The sequence below is a fragment of the Panthera pardus genome, unplaced genomic scaffold (genome assembly GCF_024362965.1).
Source record: "Panthera pardus isolate Hobbes unplaced genomic scaffold, ASM2436296v1 HiC_scaffold_24, whole genome shotgun sequence".
NCBI classification, from domain to species: Eukaryota; Metazoa; Chordata; class Mammalia; order Carnivora; family Felidae; genus Panthera; species Panthera pardus.
Window position 1 is genome coordinate 83,587,129 of NW_026526810.1, and position 22,293 is coordinate 83,609,421.

Here is a 22,293-nt window from a genome sequence, read left to right on the forward strand (position 1 = left end):
AGACTAAGCTGTGAGAAAATTGCAATGCATTTTAATGTCTACTTAAGAAATTAAGACATTATTTGGGAGCAATAGGACATCATTGTAGGTCATTCAGTGAGTTAGTAACATGATAAAATAGCAATTAGAAAGATTAAATTCATGATGTGTTTAGGATAAATTAAAGTAAAAGAGGTAGAGTACTTTGTCTCTGAAGTTATCCTAATGAAAGTAGGGTTTGATCAAGATTCTCTTTTAGGAGTGAGAACATTTCTAGGAGGTAGAATATCCTTTGCTTTGTACTTTTTTCACAGTAATTTGTATTTTACCCCATACTATATCCAATTGCTTTAACAAAAGAGTATGAATTCATACTTTCGTGACGGTGTGCTATCTTTAATTTGGAACTTCATATGATCTCTAGCACGTCACTGTGAAACCAGGGAACTTCTGTGCCATTTTGCCAAACCAAAACTACAAGAATGGCTTTTGAATTAAATAGAAAGATAGTGGAATAGCCAGTACTGGATATTGGAAAGTGTGTTGCACAGTTTTTCAAAGAAAAATGATCTCATTACAGATGAAATTGAGTGAGGAAGTAGTTTGAATCAAATATTCTAGGTTTCAAGCCTGGAAATCCAAGGGCAATAGTGATGCCATTAACAAAAGAAAGAAACCTGAAAAAAGATGTCTTGTTGAAGGGACAGCCCTTTCTTTCCATTGTCCCTCCAGACTATTTAGAACAACACTATATTGAGAAAGTTCTATCTTCTTTCCATAACTTTTTAAAAATTTTTTAAAATGTTTATTTATTTTTGACAGAGGGAGAGAGACAGAGTGTGAGCAAGGGAGGAGCAGAGAGAGAGGGAGACACAGAATCCCAAGCAGGCTCCAGGCTCTGAGCTGTCAGCACAGACCCCAATGTGGGGCTAGAACCCACAAACCGTGAGATCATGACCCGAGCCGAAGTCAGATGCTCAACTGATTGAGTCACCCAGGCGCCGCTCCATAACTTTTAACTGATTTTATATAGCTGATGCATATTTTTAGATATCTAACATACAAAGGAAATAACTTATCATCTTTAGCAATGTATAAAAATATGAATCAATAAAGTACATTTTTTGACCATGCATTTTATTTTTTTTATTTTATTATTTTTTAATATATGATTTTATTGTCAAATTGGTTTCCATACAACACCCAGTGCTCATCCCAAAAGATGCCCTCTTCAATTTTTTAAAATTTAATAGTTATCTTTGAAAGAGAAAGAGACAGAGTGTTAGTGGGGGAGGAGCAGAGAGAAAGGGAGCCATAATCTGAAGCAGGCTCCAGGCTCTGAGCTGTCAGCACAGAGCCTGATGCAGGGCTCAAACCCACAAACCATGAGATCATGACCTGAGCCAAAATTGACGCTTAACTGACTGAGCCACCCAGGTGCCCCATGAATCAATACAGTACTTTTTGTTTCCTTTTAGTCCTTGTGTCCAAAGTCAGTTCCATTTTTTGCTCTGCATTTGTAATTCTATCTTTTGTCATTTTTAGGACAGAACATCATCTGGAACTCTCTGGCTTACCTTTTCTGGCATGCTTTGAATTATTAAATGTCGCAATTCAGATCAATACATAAAGCTGAAAGAAATGTTTAGGAGTTTCCTTTTAAATAAAATTCAGTAAAATTGAATTTATCACTTATAAATTCATTGTATTTGCTTAAACAAAAACTTTGATATAACTCTAAATAATAATGAAAATAAAATAGTGTTTAGAATTTTTCATCTAATGTTCCAAATATTGTAAATATATTAACTCATTCATCATTACAACAAGTTCATAAGTTTGGAAATATTGCTATGCACATTTTATATGTGAGAAAACAGAGAGGTAGTTGTTATAACTCAAGTAATGGCAGATGGCTAATAAGTCAATATTTAAATAGAGACACTCTTCACCACATATACACACACTCATATTACATGACCCAAACAAACTGACTTGTAATTATGTTTATATTTCACTTTCTGGTGTTTATATTGATATTCAGTAGATTTTTTTTTTATAATTAACAATGTGTAGGATTTGTGTAATGCTATATAAGATTTATATTTATTTTCTAATGAGGAAATTAAATCTAATCAATTCCTTATTACAAAAGCATCTTTGCCATTGTTATGTGGGCTGTAATGTAACAAATATGTTGAATTATATAATAATTATGTCTTTTGGATGATTTTCATTATTACAAATTCATAGAAGAGAGAATATTTTGTTTGATTTCAGTACCTGGTACATTTTCTTGTATCTATATGTCCCCATTCCCACTCTCTTCCCTTCTGCTTATATATATGGGAAATTTACAAATATATACAATTAAAATTGATAAAGTTGACAAAATTTATTTATCTGTACACACGCACCATGTTATATAAGATTATATATATATTTTTATAATTACCTGCATAGTTCCCTTTTCTGGTATTCTATAGCGGATTCAAGTTATTATCTAATGTCACTTCCTTATAGCTTGAAGTAGTTTTTTAATATATCTTTTAAAATAGGGGGAAAGGCTAAAAGGGTTAGGATCATTAAGGAAGGCACTTGTTGGGATGAGCACTAGGTGTTATATGTAAGTGATGAATCATTAAATTCTATTCCTGAAATTATTATTACACTATATGTTAACTAACTTGGATTTAAAATTTAAAAAATAAATAAATACTTTAAAAAATAAAATAAATTTGTTAGCAGAAGTTCAGGATATCTAATGAAATTTGGAAATATCTATATTTGAGTTTTATGTTTTTAAGTGTAGTTTTGCTAGGTATATAATTCTTGGTTGACAGTTTAGTTTGCGATGTTTTCTTTAGCTCCTTTAGTTGGAAGATTAGGTTATTGATTTCAGATTCTTCATTTTTTAAAGACCCTATAGTCTATATATCCTCTGAATCCATTTTGCCTGAAGTCCCTCAATTTTTCTGTGTTGTGTTTTCATTTAAATTCATCACAAAATATTTCCTACTTTCCATTGTGATTTGTTTTTGATTCATTTGTTATATAGAGCTATGTTTTTTCATTGCCATTTATTTGTAAATTTCCCAAATTTCCCTCTGTTGTTGATTTGGGATTGAATTCCACTGTGTTTAGAGAATATACTTTGTATGATTTTATTCATTTTAAATTTATTGAGGATGGTTTTATGGTCCAACATATGGACTATCACAGAGATTGTTTCAATGTGACCTTCAGAATATGTATTTTGCTGTTTTTAGATGGAGCATTTTATAAGATTTATTGTTATATCTAGTTAATTGATAGGGTTTTTCAAGTCTTTTATGTGTTTGCTGATTTTCTTCCTAGGTTTCTATACACTATTGATTGGAGTATAAAAGTCTCTATTATTTTTTTAATTAATTTAAGCAATCCCTACACCCAATGTGGGGTTCTAACTCACGACCCTGAGGTCAAGAGTTGCATGATCTACCATCTAAGCCAGCCAGGTACCGCTCTAAGTATTATCTTTAAGTCAGCTCTGTGACTTGCATTTCTCTCTGGCCAACTGGGTCCCTGTTAGACTCAGCCAAGAAAGGGACTGGCGTTTTCATTTTTTTTTTCCTGTTTTCTTACCAAGGTTACCAAGGTTACTCCAACAGTACTTGTTCACATCAACAACAGCATTCTGGGTTTTTGTTGTTGTTGTTGTTTGTTTGTTTGTTTGGGAGAGGGAGGTTAATCATAAGGTAAAACACCTTATTTATTTGAATGATTGATTGATTGATTGATTGATTGCTTTATATGTAGACTTTCTAGTTTCATAGTATGCGGTCAGAAAAGATGCATGGTTTGACTTTGATTTTTTTTGAATTTGTTGAGACTTGTTTTGTGGCCTAATATGTGATTTATTCTGGAGAATTTTCCTTGTACTCTTGAAAAGAGTACATATTCTGGTTTTTTTTTTTTTTTAATGATGGAATGTTCTGATTATGTCTGTGAATTCCTTCTGCTCCAGTGTTTCATTCGAAACCACTATTCTCTTGTTTATTTTCTGTTTGCATAATCTGTCCATCAATATAAGTGGATTGGTAAAGTCCCCTCCTATTATTGTCTTAGTATTGATAATTTCTTTAGTATTTGTTAATAATTGATTTATGTATTTGGGTGCTTTCATATCGGGTGCATAAATATTTGCATTTGTTCTATCTTCTTGTTGTATTGTCCCCTTCATTGTTATGTAGCGTCTTTTTTGTCTCTTGTTATAGTTTTTTTTAATGTTTATTTATTTTTTATAGAGAGAGAGAGAGAGAAAGAGAGAGAGAGAGAGAGAGAGAGAGAGAGAGAGTGGGGGAGGAGCATATACGGATGGAAACAGAGGATCCAAAGCAGGCTCTATGCTGTTGGCACAGAGGCCAATTCAGAGCTTAAACTCACAAACCTGAGCCAAAGTCAAATGCTTTACTGACTGAGCCACCCAGGCACCCCATTATAGTCTTCGTTTTAACCTCTGTTTTTTTTTTTTTATATATATGTATTGCTACCTGGGTTTCTTTTGACATCCATTTGCATGGTAAATATTTTTCCATCCCCTCACTTTCAATCTACAGGTGTCTTTTGGTCTGAAGTGAGTCTCTTGTAGGCAGCATATAGATGGGTCTTGTTTTTTTTTTTTTTTTCACTGTTTTATTTATTTATCTATCTATCTATCTGTCTATCTATCTATTTATTTGTTTATTTTTTATCCACTGTTACCCGGTGTCTTTTATTGGAGCATTTAGTCCATTTACATTCAGAATAATTATTGATAGCATCTTGTTCTACTAGCAACGCTAGGTTTCAGTTTGTTGTTTTAACAGCAACTTCAAAACCAGCATTATATTGTCCTCTAAGAGATATCAGTACCTCCTGTATGGAGTACACTTTCTATATTCCTGGATTTCAGCTTCACAGGAGTTTATCCTCCCAAGTTCTTAATGATCAGTTTTAGCTAAGTACTGTCTGTCCTCAAAGATCTTCATATAAATTCCATGTGTCTCTTACTGTAAGATACTGAGTTTTAATGTTGCCAACCTTGTCTCTTTGTTCCCATACCCTCTGATTGGCGACTTCTCTCTGCAGTAATTACCTGCAAGATACTTTATTGTTTATTTCCTTTCCTCATTCCCTAGTTAACAATTCTGTTTATTTTATTTTATTGTTATAGCAATGGTATATGGCAAAATTTACCATTTTAATAATTTTACAGTGTACAGTTCAAGTGGCATTAAGTACATTTATATGAGTTTAATGCTTTTCTGCAACGATTACTACTCTCCATCTCTAGAATTTTTCATCACACACTGAAACGCTGTACCCATATAGCAATAACTCCCTTTACTCCTCTCACTCTAGTGCCTAAAGACCACTATTCAATTCTCTGTCCCTATGAATTGAACTGTTCTACATACTTTATGTAAGTGGAATCATCCAATATTTGTCCTTTTGTGCTTGGCTTATTTCACATAGTATAATGTCTTTAAGGTTCATCCATGTTGTCACATTTATGTTAGTAATGCTTTATTTTCAATGATCTCTGCTAAAGTAACTAGTATGGTTTGTGTTCCCTGACTTGACCCTGATCAATAGAGTGACTCAATGTGATATAGAGTTTACCAGCTGAGATGCAATTCTGGATTAAAATTCTGGATATCAATTCCAGGTAAAAAGCTAAGAGAAAAGGGGCATCTGGGTGGCTCAGTTGGTTGAGTGGCCGACTTCGGCTCAGGTCATGATTTCACAGTTTGTGAGTTTGAGCCCCACGTCAGGCTCTGTGCTGACAGCTTAGAGCCTGGAGCCTGCTTCAGATTCTGTGTCTCCCTCTCTGTCTCTGACCCTCCCCCACTCACGCTCTGTCTCTCTCTCTGAAAAATAAATAAACATTAACATTTTTTTTCTCAAGTTAAGAGAATTATTTTCAACCAACAAATTTATCCATGAAGGTCATTATGTAAAGTATCAGTCACACATTACTTCTGGAAGAATTCCGCTTTATCTGACTCACAACATTTTGAAGGCAGCTTTCATTCTCACAGGGAAGGGAATGGGTCTTAACATTTATCATGACATTGAACTCACTGTTTATTTATTTAACTTAAATAAGTTAAAGTTAAACATTAACTTTGTTAATAAGTTAATAAGTTAAAGGTAAACATTAACTGTTGGCCTCAAAGGGCCATGGACCTGGAGCAGTGAAGGAACTGAGAAAAAGAGAGGACACTACAGTGAGGCACAGGGGACACTGAGCCAACAGCCCGAGGCCCGAGGTTTATTGTACATCTTCTCATATACATTTTCCGGAAAAACAGATCAGCAATGATTAAAAATGGAAGCTTAGCAAAGCATGTCAACAATGTACATCCGATTCAGCTATCCTATGTATCTTGCGTACGAGAGCAGTCTTGCAGATACATACGTTCCAATAATCTTTATAATAGAAGCAAAGACAAAGAAGGGAGTGAATGCACTGTGCTATATACAGCTGGCTTCCTTTAAGCAAAACATCCCTCTCTGCTTACCAAAGAACAGACCACATTTCCCAAGGGCAATTTACTCAAGTCTTTTCAGGTTATTGTTAACCTTAAGATCTTGAGTTTTCTCAGAGATCCCGGAACCTGAATGAATATGCGCCTATGGTCATTTTGGTGGTCTGTTTCCCACAATCAACTAATTCTCATATTTTAATATCAGATTAAGATACTCCTATTTTACTAGGTAAATGGACAAGAGATAAATGGAGTGATAAATGTGATGTGGATGGGCTGGCAAGGAAGTTTCTATTATTTTAGCTTTGATTCACTTTGTGAGTAGGTAACTGATAGCCAACCTCCCTGTAAAACTTTCTTTCACATCATCAGATGCTTTTTATTTTATTTTATTTTACTTATTTTTTAATGTTTATTTATTTATTTTGAGAGAGAGAAAAGGGGGGAGAGACAGAGAGAGAAAGAGTGAGAAAGAGAATCCCAGGAAAGCTCCATGCTCAGCATCGAGCCCAACACGGGCTCTAGAACATGTGATTATGACCTGAGCCAATATCAAGAGTCAGTGCTTAGCTGACTGAACCACCCAGGTGCCCCAGATGTTTTATATTTTATAACAGCTTTCTAAGAATTATTTGCATAACAGCTTTCTTTGGACACACTTATAGGGAAATTTAGGGATAGAAAATGCAAAAGAAAATGTTTCCATTAAGTCTCATTACTTGGTCTGGGTAGATGCTGCAGGGCCCACAAGTAAAGACAACCTATGAGTACCTCTACCCTACTGGGGCCACTTAGCCATATTCTACTATAAAGTTATAAGTCATGCCTCTGAGATTTATCTATATGTTCTTGGTCCAAAGGGAGACTGTAAATTATTAGAAATAAATTAAACAAAATAGAAAATAAGGCCTGGAACAATAACTTGAATTGTGCCCTATTGCCCTGAATAAAGATCCTCACCATCCCGAGAGTTCATTATTCACCAGAGAGAGGCATTTCTCTGATCGTCAAGGAGACCCTAGGTGGAGAACTCACTTAAGATTTGGCTATTTTCTTTCCTACTTGATCTCAGCTGACTTTAAACCATTTTCCCTTAGAAATTATATGTTGTTATTGTTTTATAAACAGTTGTAATTAAACAATTTGTGATTACCCCCTTACCTCCATCCTTCTTCACAATTTTATACTGATTGTATTGGTTAGTATGTTAAGAAACATCTAGGCTTTAATCCAAAACTGGTGCTATTTGAAAGCTGGTGAAAATTTCAACATTTATATTTAAACATTAATTTCAACATTATATTTAAATGAAATATTCATTATTTTATCTACTAGTACAGACAGTATTGCTGACTAAACTTATTTAGCAACAGAAAAAATGGTCTTAAAAAAGAAAGGACTTACCCTTTCACCTGATTTAAAATTTGTATTTATTATAGAAACATATAATTAAGATTTAAGTAAAGTTTCAATAGAAATGCAGTCAGCATTTTTCAGTTAAAGTCATTTGAAAAAGTATTAGTTTAAGAACATATTTGCTTTTTAAAGTCAGAACTGAGGAATCATGTGTATTCTATGTATATTATAATCCATTAAGGAACTAAGTGGAATTGTCTAGGATACTTTATTTATTTATTTATTTATTTATTTATTTATTTATTATTTATAATGTTTATTTTTTGAGATAGAGAGAGAGAGAGAGAGAGAGAGACAGAGCATGAACATGGGAGGGGCAGAGAGAGAAGGAGACACAGAATCCAAAACAGGCTCCAGGCCCTGAGCTGCCAGCTGAGGGACTGACGCGGAGCTTGAACATACAAACTGTGAGATCATGACCTGAGCCGAAGTCAGATGCTTAACCGACTGAGCCACCCAGGGGCCCCAGTCTAGGATACTTTAAAATCTAATGTCTGAGAATGCTTAATTACTGAAAGTAACCTCAGCTTTTATTCTTAGATTTCATTAAAGATTATAATATTTCATAATTAAGCTTCAAAACAAGTAAACATATATTTCCTATTTTGTACTTCTGATGTAGATACAGTATGTTGACTAACCTGTAGCTATCCTTGCCTCACCCCCAACCATGCCCAGACCCCTTCTTTCTTACAAATAGAACTCAATTATGTGTAGGTAAACAATGTGCCCACATTTCCAAGGTAACCATTATCAATTAATCCAATCAAATTAATTGCATTACCTTTTCTCAAACATGTCTTTGCCCAGCTTCCTACAACTAGGGGCTACTACATGATTCAGATCTAGCCAAAGAAAGGGCAAGAATGTCTAAAGGCTCTTGAGAAAGTCTCACTGACAAACAGGGAAAAAAGGACAAAAAACTTGGACCTTTCCCTTTTCATACTTGGGTGCTAGTAATAATAGATTACATCTACAGATGTGATAACAATCTCGAAACGGATATGAAGACTAAAGCTAAGACACTGACATGGGAAAAGCAGAAAGCTAGTTTCCTGCTGATATGTTTGAGCTGCTACTGTATAGCCCGGATTGCCTGTCTCTCTACCTCTTAAGTAAATTATAAGTGCTCTCCTATTTTATACTTTAATTTGCAAGATATTCTGTCGCAGCTAAAACATTTCTAACATTAAGTTAATTTCTGGTTAACTAATACTGAGAAAAAAAACTCAGATTTTTATAAATATTCAATAAAAATCTGCATCTTACTTTTATCCCACAAATCATATATACCTATAATGTCTTTTTCTTTTTTTTAAGCTTACTCATTTATTATTTCTGAGAGAGAGGGAGAGAACAAGCAGAGAAGGGGCAAAGAGAGAGGGAGTCACAGAATTCGAAGAGGCTCCAGGTTCTGAGCTGTCAGCACAGAGCCTGACATGGGGCGTGAATTCACAAACCCAAGAGATCATGACCTGAGCTGAAGTTGGACACCCAACCAACTGAGCCACCCAGGCACCCCTGTATGCCTATAATGTCTTTTGAGAGAATACATAGAGCATATATATTATAAGAGTATTTTATGCTAGTAATTTATTTACACACTTATTGCCAATATTATTAATTTTGAAAAAATTTTTTAGACTTTATATATTTGAGAGTATATTACACCAATGATATGGGTATATATTAATTAATACAATAATCAAAGAATAAATAAAAGTAACTTGAAATAATTATAATTGGCCTATACTTTAGAAGTAAAATGGAATAAAATACTGAAAATGTTTGTCAGACATATATTTATGTAGTTTATTTCAAGTATGAGTTTTATATATTTATAATCATTTAAGTGCACAGTATGCTTACCCCATAATAATATCCAAGTTCATAAAACCTGTAAATCTTATTATCCAGGAAATAAATGAATTTTAAATCTTATAGAATAAATACACACATGCGAGTTTTGTGTCATAAAGATGATATCCGTATGGTTCAAAACCTAACATTTTGCTAAAGAATTTGTTTATCCATTACTCGTGATACACATCAAACATATGAACAGATTTTATCTAGTTACCCATGAAGGACAATATTAAAATGTTTGGAAGAATGACTCTTTGGAAAGAAAATAACTATTTAAATAATGTCTTTGGGGACATTTCAGTGATATAAAAAAATTAATTATAACTTGTGTCTTCACGTATTCCAAAATGAACCCAAATAAAAACAAGAATAAGAACAAAATTTTACCCCAGTTAAAGTAATAGTTTGGGGGTGCCTGGGTGGCTCAGTCAGTTAAGCATCTGACTCTTGGTTTCAGCTCAGGTCATGATCTCACAGTTTCATGGGTTTGAGCCCCGTATCGGGCTCTGTGCTTGCAGTGTGGACTCTGCTTGTGATTCTCTCTCTCCCTCTCTCTATGTCCCTCCCCCCACTTGCACTGTCTCTGTCTCTCTCAAAATAAATATATAAACCAAAAAAAAAGTAATAGTTTGAAATCCTTAGAGTAACAGATAATTTTTATTACTCTATTAAAGTATTAGTTTTTAGCTTTAGATGGGAGGAATGAAAGAACATACCACAAATGTTAATTTTATTGAAATGGGTTTCCACAGAATGTCTTCTACATTATTTTCATATAATTTCAACATGGACAAATTAAAGTCACTACAGATTTATTTGACTTGGCTTAGACCTAGGATCTATAAACTGTGTTTCTGAAAAGGCCAAATAAGGTCATGGGTTCTCAATTACTTATTGCCTTTGTTTTACAGTAAAAGCAGCCATAAATTTAACTGAATGAATGTATATAGTTGTTTTCTAATGAAACTTTATTTACGGAAAGAGGCAGCAAACTGGATTTGCACTGTAGGCTCTAGCTGCGACCTCTCCTCAGACAGCAATTCCTTGACAATTAACAAAATTAGACTGACAAGCTTGTGTTTGTAAATATCCCAGAAACTTGGGAAGAGGTGCAGAAGTAAAATGATAATGAATAACATGCCTTGAAAAATCCCCACTTGGGGCATGTAGGTAGCTCAGTCAGTTAAGCGACCAGCTATTGGTTTCAGCTCAGGTTGTGATTTCATGGATTCTCTCTCCCTCTCTCTCTGCCCCTTCCCCGCTGGTGCTCTCTCCTCTCTCAAAATAAATAAACTCAAAAAAAAAAAAAAAAAAAAAGGAAAAGAAAACAAACAAAGTCCCCAGCTAAGGTTTATGGAGTTTACAACGTAACATTTTCAGCAATGTTTCTATAGAAGAAGAAAATAGTCCTAAAATACATAGGAAATGACAAAGTTATAATAAATCCTTGTTGTTCTTTTTCAGTCTGTTTCTTCTTATTTTATAACTGAATCAGAAAACTGATTCATTTATTCTTGAATATAGAATGGAAAAAAATTACCCAAGTGTACTAGTATCTGTATAACAAAATACTTGAATGAAACCACAGTCTTTTATTTTCTCATTCAGTTTCTGAGAATATGGGATTGAGGAGTAGCTTGGCTCCTCTAAAACATTAACTTCATTAACATACAGTTGTCCAAGGGTCATAATATTTTTACTTTTAAGGCACGTGAAATATTTTAATTTATTTTAAAATCAGAAGAAAACAAAACTTTAGGCCAGAGAGAAATTTTAACACGTATATATATTTTATAACAATGTAGTCACTATATATAGCTAAAACATAGTTTTGCACAATTATGTAGGTGGCTAAAACAAATGTAATACATGCTTTTGTGCAAGGATCTCTTACTCTTCTCTCTTCTGTCCCATGCAGATGTGAGGTATAAATATAGATATAGGAATAGAGACATAGAGATAAAGATTGATGATACAGATATAGATGATGTAGAGATACAGGTACCATAATACTATATGAGACAGAGATACAGGGATAGATTTATATTTAGATAAAGATGTATTTTGATGGAGAAAGGAGCCAACAAAGGCAAACTTAAAAATAAGTTAAAAGTGCCTAGGGCCCAGGAAAGTCATAATGCTACAGTGTGGCTCTGAATTCAGCCTGTCATGAGATTCTACAAGCTATAGGCAGGAGCTATAGTTTCTGAAGCTTTGAAGGAAGCTGGAGGGTCCATTCTCACCCAAACTCTTCACCAGCTGTTGTCTAGAGTCTTTGTTCCTCTCCACATGGGCTTCTGCTCAAGATAGTTTTTCCCCAAAATAAGTGATCTCAAAGAAAAAGTATGTGAGAAAGCAGTCAAAACAGAAGTCACACTGTCTTTTATAACCTAATCTTCAAAGTGGCATATCATCATTTCTGACATATTCTACTGTTCACAGAATCTAGCCCTACCAAGGTTGCAGGGACTGTAAAAGGGTGTGAATACCAAGAGGCAGAAATTACCAGGGGCCATCTTGGAGGCTAACTACCACACCAGGGAAGTCAGGATTGTCCAGGGACACCACTATCTGAGAAACCATGTGGATGAACCTCTCGCCCAAATTTTATTATGAATATTACTTGCAAATAATCATCTAATAAATTAGAGCTTTGTATGTCTTATACACCTAAGTTTAAGTGAAATATTAGATAGTGATTCAAAGCTATCTCTGCTTACTATACATAAAACTTATAAAGTTATGTTAAAATCCAGTCTATTGGGAATAGCCATGCCACATTATTTTGGAAGTTAAGCATTTTAAATAGCAGAAAAATATATATATTCATGTTTATATCTTTTTTGAAAATATCTATTTATTTTTGAGAGAGAAAGAGACCGAGCGAGCACTAGCAGGGAGGGGCAGAGAGAGAAGAGGACAGAGGATTGGAACCAGGCTCTGTCCTGACAGTAGAGAGCCTGACATGGGGCTTGAACCCATGAACTGTGAGATCATGACCTGAGCTGAAGTTGGATGCTTAACGACTGAGCCACCCAGGCATTTATATCTTTTATGTGTTTTGTGTATCACTAACTCAAATGTTTTGTAGAACAAAAAAAAAGTCATAAATAAGAATAAAAATTAAGGTGGATGATCTATTTTTCTGTGATACCTTCCCTTTTTTTTAAAGAGGTTCTTTGAAATTAAAACTTGATCTAACGTCAACAATTGAGTCTTCATCTCAATTTCCATAATTTCCAGTCTCTAACTCTGATTTTCCTACTAGTCTGTCTTATCTGTCAGATTTATCATTCTATCTCAAAAGACTGCATATAGAGGACGCACTTCACCTGTATCTCTTCAGGAAAAACTGAACACAAGTCGTGTGCTTCTAAATGAAACTGGGGCAAGCTTTTTTTTTTTTTTTCTCTTCTTCTTCTTCTCCTTCTCCTTCTCCTTCTCCTTCTCCTTCTCCTTCTCCTTCTCCTTCTCCTTCTCCTTCTCCTTCTCCTTCTTCTTCTTCTTCTTCTCCTTCTTCTTCCTGCTGTAATTGCAGAATTCTTTGCTGCAGAGCTCAGATACTAAGAAAGCATTACTCCTTTTCTACCTAATAGAAAGTGTATGTATCCCTTGGCTGCTCCAAGGGGAAACGATAAACATAGATAGGATAAAAAAATTACCAGTCGGAACTGGAAGATGCTGATTCAGGTTTATACCTACAGTACAATAGCCACTGTTTCTTGAAATGCAGTTATATATAGAAACCAGAATTAATCCTTTCCAACATGAACATTCAGGAATAAGAGTTGCAAACAGTTAATTATGAATATTGTCCAGGAATTTTTTCCTCTCATATCATAAAAGCTTTTATTTAATATAAAATTAATGATACAGGGGGGCCTGGGTGGCTTAATTGATTAAGCATGTGACTCCAACTCAGGTCACAATCTTGTAGTTCATGGGTTCAAGCCCCACACTGGGCTTTGTCCTGATGGCTCACAGCTTGGAGCCGGATTCTGTGTCTCCCTCTCTCTCTGCCCCTCCCCCGCTCATGCGCTCACTTGTTCTTTCTGTCTGTCAAAAATAATCATTAAAAAATTAAGATCAATGATATATAAAGCATGATCATTTAAAATGTTAAAGTAATTTACATGGAAAAGAATTAGCTTATGCCACAAGGGTACATAAAAAATATCTATGTTACCTGTCCCTGTGGTTTTATTTCCTTCATTATTTCAGTGACCTGTCCAGTGGAATCAAATTCAATGATTTCCTTTCCACAAGACTTTTTCATCCTATTACCATTTTCCCACCCTTCTATACTTTGTAAGTTAATTGATTTACTCATCAATTCATTCAATAATTTAACATTCATTAAATGTCAATAATATGAATGTAAGCTAAAAAAAATACAGGTAAAATAAATCTTATAATTTCTATTCACACAGTTTCTCAGAATGATGTGCCTCAGCAATTGATTCCCTTGATGTGGTAGCCAGCCTATTCAAGAGCTGATGTTTATCTAAAGAATGATATACTCTTGATTAAAGTTGATTGTTTTAAGTGGTCAGGGATCACCTGTCTAAAATACTGCTTTAAACAATTTGGTATGTTGATAAAAATAAACATAATACGTACTTTTGTGTAGGGATCTGTCATTCGCCCATTTCTTGCTCCAACCACCTGTACACCGAAATTACTGATAAGTAATTATAAATACCCTACATATGTGCAAAAAAAACTACGAGAATAAGTACATTGTACAGGTGACAAATTTATGTTCTTGTTGTTGATGGTGATGGTGTTTTTCATGGTCAAATGCAGAAGGGCTAGAGACACAATATATCCAACATACAATTCTGTTTCCTGAGCAAACAGCAAGAGGAGACACAAGCGGGAACTTACGCCGCCTAATTGGAGGAACAAGAGTAAGTCACGGCACAGATGGAGATAAACCACTTGGATCAACTTTTAGTCTGCAAATCCACAGCTTTGAGCAGCAGCTGTGCTGGAAGCCTAGGGCATTTTTCAATGCCTAAACCAAGTAGAAAGCTGGTCCTTCTGTGGTTCCTCCCTCCTAAGGTACCAAACAGAGCTGGGAAGACCTGAAGAGCCACACCTTACCAGCATTTTAGAGGAAGGGTGATCAAAAATGGTGAAACTAGAGCCCTGGCAGTGTAGCACTTAAACTACTCAGTAAGCCAGGGAGGAAAGTGCATTTCTACACTGGCAGCTCTGTCTCTCGGCTCCTTGGGGCCGCTGGGTCACTGATCCCAAAATGTCTGAGCTAATCAACCAGCCCTTCAGCATGACATCTATGTTGTGGGATATATTTCAAGTTAGTTGGAGGATTTTATACATAACTTATTTTTTTCTTATTTTCCAACCTTGATGTTTAATTCAATTGAATCAAGTTTTAAACCAAACACTTTAAATATAGGCTTTTGATAGATGTTTTGAAAAAGAAGGGGGTAGCATCAAAGAACAAAGTCCATATTATCTCCCATCTTGGGCCCGGGACAAATCAACATCACAGGCCCAGGTGGCCTTTACTGCAGTGTGGTAGAACATATTGCTCATGTATATTGAGGGATGTTTGTGGAAGCTGGCTGAAGTATGGGGTTTATTATCTTTACTGTCCAGTTAAAACAAGAGAATAAAGATGAAGTGCAATGATTTTTCCAATCAAAATGAATGGAATATCATGAGTAGCAAGAAGTGTTAAATATTGGCAAATTTGTTGACTGTGTGCAACATTTAAGATTGTTATACTTTGATATCTTTAGGTGATAGATTGTTATATGAAAATATTTAATTCATGTGTATGTGATCTTTACTACCAAAACTTATCCTGCTGGACATAATAGATCAGAGAAAATCTGTGGTGTTGTTTTGTTATTGTTGTTCATCAAATTGAATATGGCTCACAACCTATGTGTTGACAGCCTGTTAGGACAATCACTGTCAGTCATTAGTGAGGCTCTTTGCACAAGAATCAGGGAGTCTTAAGTAATGCCTAGAAACTTAAGAGGGTGTCTTTATTCTTAGGTCATCATAGTTGTCTGCATTCTAATCTTCCAGATTATGAGGACTCTTGAATTTTTTGGTTCTTTTGCTTATGAGTCAGACATGGGCCTGGAAATCTTTGCAAATAGTGAGAGCCATAGAGTCCAATCTCTGAATTTCTGTGGTCCTTCTGTCCAAGCTCAGACATTTTCAGCCTAGTGTGTCTAAAGGGAGCCAGCCATAGTGTAATTTCCACATTGGCATCTATCTAGAGTTGTGGGGGAATCTCCTTTCCCTTCCTCCCCAATTTAAAAGCCCCCACCTCTTTCTCTTCTATGTTAACAAGGTACCCTCAGGAACATCAGGCACCTGGAAATAAAAATACATACATATGTACATACATGCATACAGGAACACAGTTGTATTTATGCTATTCTTAGATGGCCTAGCAACACAAATCTCTCCTAGGGCAAGGAAACCCACATTCTCACTACCTGTCTGAAAGGGGAAAGAGGAGTGTTGGGATAATAAAACAGAAGCTAATATCTCAATAAATTATCCTGCCCCACTTGGATCTTTAAAAAGATCCCAAAGGGGTATATTTAAATTTTAGCTGTATCTTAGACTTGATTTGTTAGTATTTTATTTCCACAATAAAAGATAGCTTAATTGTTTTTGACAGTGATGTATATGTTTCTTGAAAGATTATAACATTAATTAAATGTTAAATGTTGAGTCTGATGCTTTTATTACATGTGATTCATTTGGTGAATTACGATTATAATAATTACAACCTTAATAAGATCTATCATTAAATAAATGCCTGTGTGTGCCGAAATTATATCAGGAGATTTACATATGTTATCTCATTAACTCTCAACAATGCTGAAGCAGGTATTATTATTCCAATATTTCATATTAGGCTCAATTATTTTAAATTCACATAGATAATAAGTAGAGGGACCTTGAGTCTTGGGTAGCTTCTCAATGGCATCAGTTTTGCTGGTGATCTAAATGAGACTGGTTTTCTTTACACTGAAATGAAAACAATGTAAATCAAATGGCACTCAGTTCTCTCCTTCCTTGTTTACATTCATCAGATTAATGACTTGTTCATTTGCCTTTTTCCAAGTAACTAGTAAAACACCTTTTCCTCCTGTGGCCTTTATGGAGGCACTTTTATCTAAGCTCTCCATTAGTCCCTGATCAGGTGTCTTTATCATATCTGCTTTTCTAGCTACATGGTGTGTGGGTGAGAAGGGACCCATTGAGGTGGAATCTGGGCTAAGACATGATATAGTGGATTCAGGGCTAAGTCACCAGGCACGTGAACCTGTGTTTTCAAACAGAGCAATTAATTCACTACCAGGTAAAGAAGTTGTGCCCTTACCCCTTTTTCACAGGGAAATGTGCAAATGAAGGGGATCACTACCTGAAAGATCATCATCTCCTCCTTCCCTAGAGTCAGACTGAAGCCCAGAGAGATAAGGAAATGCAGGAGAAACAGGGGGAGCAGGGACAGCAGAGAAAGGAAAAGGTAGGTTCTGAGAAAGGGACACCATCTTTCATTCTTGCATTTCCTCTTCTATTTTCTTCATCTTTTTTTCTGACTAAGCCAAGTCACCTTTTCTCAAGAATGATACTCATTACACAAATACCAGTAATTTATTTGTTTGGAAGAGGTCTGTAGTAAAAGAATCCCAGCGAAAAAAATTCATTCAAACAATAAAAGCCAAAAAAGGCCTTTGGCCACTGCAAGACTGAATTTTCATATACTCATTTCAAATATGACAGACAATAGCTTTTTAAGAGAGAAGCCTGCAGACGATGTTCCTGGCTTCTATTTTCCAATTGTAAGGTGATCCTGGTGGGATTTTACATCCTTTGTGACTCATGCTTATTCAACAGTAAAATCTCACATTTGGAAAGAGTGGTTTCTCCAGCTAGTATTGCAAAACAGTGGAGAGCTGGAAGGGAGACTTGTTATAATTCAGGGTCTCTTATCTGACCGTGGTATGGCCACAGACTTTCATCTGTCCTTACTTAATTCAGGAACTGCCAGATTCAGTCTTCATCACCAGAATTGTTGGGAAAATATAATTCTAAATAGTCTCCTTTCAACTCCAAAAACACACCACCAAGGTAGAAAAGAAAGAAAACAATTTTATTAATGAATAAGCGCTAAGCCAGAATGTGAAGGGCATGACAGACAATCTACCAAAGAAATTGCAAAGACAGAAAGAAACCTCACCTTTTTATGAAACCAAGCAAATACAATCCGCCTTGTACATGTTCTCAAGATAAACAATAACTAGTCCTCAGGTAAGAGGACTTGACATATCATTCATCATAGTTCATCCTAAATTTACTTAGTAGTTGGGTGGCTATTTGTATTAGCCATTTGGCTTTATGCCAAGAAGAAATAAACCTCTCATATCCTTATGACAGGAGGTAGTTTTGCCCCTGGGAGCTAAATGCCCACAGAAGTTAGGCTCCTACCTCCCACAGAAGCAAGGAGGTGATGGTTTTATCTTCTTTGATGATTAGATTTCAACGAAATGGCTTACAGATCCTTAAGATTTACATACATGTCAAACAGAAAGAGAAGTTAGAATTATACTTATTTTTTTTAAACACTTTTAGGAGCTGGATGTCTCTCCCCTTGTTTTAAATAGGGGGAATTAATCTTATTTTTATTTATTATAAAAAATTGAGACATAATTGACATACAACATTGTATTAGTTTTAGGTGTACAACATAATTAATTGATATATGTATATATTGTGAAATAATTGTGCATCAAGTTCAGTTAACATCCATTAACAAATAGTTAAAATGTTTTTTTTTAATGAGAACTTTTAAGATCTAACTTCTTAATTTGTATTTGCCCTTACACTTTCAGTTGTTGATTTAAAAAATTCTTCATGTTCTATGAAATTATTGCTATAGGGTGGTTTTACATTTGTTTTAAATACCTTCTATCCTGGGGCACTGGGTGGCTCAGTTGGTTAAGCATCTGACTCTTGATTTTGCTTCAGGTCATGGTCTCACAGTTCTTGGGCTCCTGTCCTGCATCTGGCTCTGTGCTGACAGTGTGGAGCCTGCTTGAGATTCTCTCTCTCTTCCTCTCTCTCTGCCCTTCCCCAGCTTATACTCTCTCTCTCTCTCTCTCTCTCAAAGTAAGTAAAAAACTTGAAAAATAAATGTCTTCTATCTTTTTGTAGGTCATTGTACTTTCTTTAATGTCTTTTGATTAAATTTTGTTCTTAAACTTAATGCTGTTGATACTTCAATGTTTTATGCATACTGTTTAACAAACCCTTACTTATTATAAAATCAGAAAAAAAATCTCATACTTTCATTAAAATTTTTTTAATGTTTATTTTTGAGAGAAAGAAAGACATGCACAAGCAGGGGAGGGGCAGAGAGAGAGGGAGACCCAGAATCTGAAGCAGGCTTCAAGGCTCTGAGCCATCAGCACAGAGCCCAATGTGAGGCTCTAAGCCACGAACTGCAAGATCATGACATGAACTGAAGTCAGACGCTCAACCAACTGACCCAGACAGGTGCCCCCTCCATATATCTTCTTTAAAAAAAATCAAACATTCTGATGTTGTAAGAGCTTTTATGTAAACTCTTAATGTACTTATTTTTAAAAAAAAAATTTTAACGCTTATTTATTATTGAGAGACAGAGAGAGACAGAGCATGAGCATGGGAGGGGCAGAGAGAGGAAGAGACAAAGAATCTGAAGCAGGCTCCAGGCTCTGAGCTGTCAGCACAGAGGCCGACGTGGAACTGGAACTCACAAATAGTAAGATCATGACCTGAGCTGAATCTGGATGCTTAACCAACTGAGCCATCCAGGCGCCCCAACTCTTAATGTATTTAGAATTGATTTTAGCATATGTTGAAATCTCTTTTGTTTTTGTAATATGACTGAGTAATTTAACTAGCTGAGTTTACCAAAGTGTTTCTCCTTTCCTTTCCAATCTGCCTCTCTACCTCAGACTCATATCAAGATTTGATATAACAGTAGATCTGGTTTTGAGGCCTTTATTCCATTTCAAATTGTTTACCACTGTAGGAATAATAAATTATTTGTATTATTATATCTTTGTATCTGGTACAATATATACTTTTCCTCACAATTACTTTGTTACCATAAATATAGCATACTAGTTATTCATAACCCTTTACTCTGTAATACATACTTTAGAATTAACATGTTAAATTGTACGAAAGTACAGATGGGATTTAAGTCAAATTTTTAAAATGTATAACAGTTTAAATACATTAAGATTTTTAGATATTATTTTATTTTATTATTTTTTTAATCTTTATTTACTTTAGAGAGAGAGAAAGAGAGTGCAAGTTGGGGAGGAGCAGATTGAGAGAGGGAGACACAGAATCTGAAGCAGGCTCCAGGCTCCAAGCTGTCAGCACAGAGCCCGATGCAGGGCTCGAACCCACGAACCATGAGATCATGACCTGAGCTGAAGTTGGACGTTTAACTGACTGAGCCACCTAGGCGCCCCAAGATTTTTAGATTTTATATTCTTAATAAACACAGGATATATCCATTTGTGTAAAACTTTTTAAAAAGTTTTTTTTAATGTTTATTCATTTTTGAAAGACAGAGAGGGATAGAGCACAAGCAGGAGTGAGGCGGAGAGAGAGGGGGGGAACACAGAATCCGAAGCAGGCTCCAGGCTCTGAGCTGTCAGCACATAGCCCAATGGGGGGCTTGAACTCATGAACTTTGAGATCATGACCTGAGCTGAAGTTGGATGCTCATCCACCTCAGCCACCCAGGCGCCCCTCCATTTGTGTAAAACTTTTTAATACCTTTCAGTAAAATTGTATAATTTTATATTGAGTTTTTTAATTCTTTTAAATAATTCTATATATTTTTTATAGTTTATTTTTATTTATTTTGAGATAGAGCAAGCAGGGAAGGGGCAGATACAGAGACAGAATACCAAGCAGGCCCTGAGCTGCCCGCTCAGAGCCCAGTTTGGGGCTCAAACTTACAAACTGTGAGATCATGATCTGAGCTGAAAACAAGAGTCAGATGCTTAACGAGTACAGCCACCTCTAGGCACCCCATAATTCTATATATTATGCAGATTTTTTGGCATAGTAAAGTGTGACTTTTAAAATTATGCAGTCTAATTTTTTGTTGGCTAACAATTTCATTATGTAGAAATATAACTGACTCCATAAACTAAGATATTTGTTAAGTTCACTGATTAATATTATTTTAACTATAAATATTTTTGGATATGCTTCCTAGGTAGTCATATGATTTGCAAAATAATAACACTTTTATTTCCATCTTTATGATCTTTATACTTTTAATTTTTTTTTTCCTGTTATATAGGCTAGGACCTTCAGTACAATGCTAAATAAATTTAGTGATAAATATCATCTTATTATCTTCCTTACTGTAAATGGAATGCTTTCAAAGTCTCCTAGATTAATGAGATTAAAGGCATAGTTTCTAAGAGTTCCCTTTATTCCTAATTGACAAAACACGTTTTTTTTAATTTGTAATCACTGTGTGAATTTTTTTAAATCATAGATAAAACTATTTTTGATACTTTTCAAAGAGCAAACTTTCAGCTTCATTGGTTTTCTTGTTTGTTTTCTTTTTCATTTATTCCTGATTTATACTTAAGAAAGGCTTCCTTCAACCTACTTCTTGTTTAATCTTCAGTTACTTACATCACTTTTTTTTTTTGCATTAAAAACTCTGCCTGACAGATCAAGAATATTTATATTTTCCTCCTTCTAAATAGCATTTGTTGCTGTGAATGTCCTGTGAAACCTCACCTCCATAATAGAAGATAATTTTGTCAAATAGTATTTTAGATATATTTGACTTTAAATATTTTAAAATGCAGATTATAATTCATATTTAATATAGGATTTATTTAATGGCTCACTATAAGATTCCATAAAGTATTTTTGTTTACAAACATTTTGAGGATCAGATGTATCATTTTGAAATTAATTTCCAATTAAATTGCCTTGTAGTGGGGCGCCTGGGTGGCTCAGTCGGTTAAGCGTCAGACTTCAGCTCAGGTCACGATCTCGCGGTCCGTGAGTTCGAGCCCCGCGTCGGGCTCTGGGCTGATGGCTCAGAGCCTGGAGCCTGCTTCCGATTCTGTGTCTCCCTCTATCTCTGCCCCTCCTCCGTTCATGCTCTGTCTCTCTCTGTCTCAAAAATAAATAAAACGTTAAAAAAAATTGCCTTATAGTTAGAGAATAGAGTATATATAAAAAGTTGTCAATGAAATTTGCTGAGACTTGCATTATAACAAATGCATGTATGTGTTCTATATGTGCTTGCAAATAAGGAGCGTGTATAATTGCTGAAAGCAGAATTCTACATGTTGGCAATATCAAACTTGTTTAATTATGTTGTTCGATACTGTTTTGCTAATTTTGCTTCATCTGTCAATTTATGGAAAGTATATTTCAATCTCCCACTGCAAGGAAGTATTTATCCCAATTATCTGTGTACTTC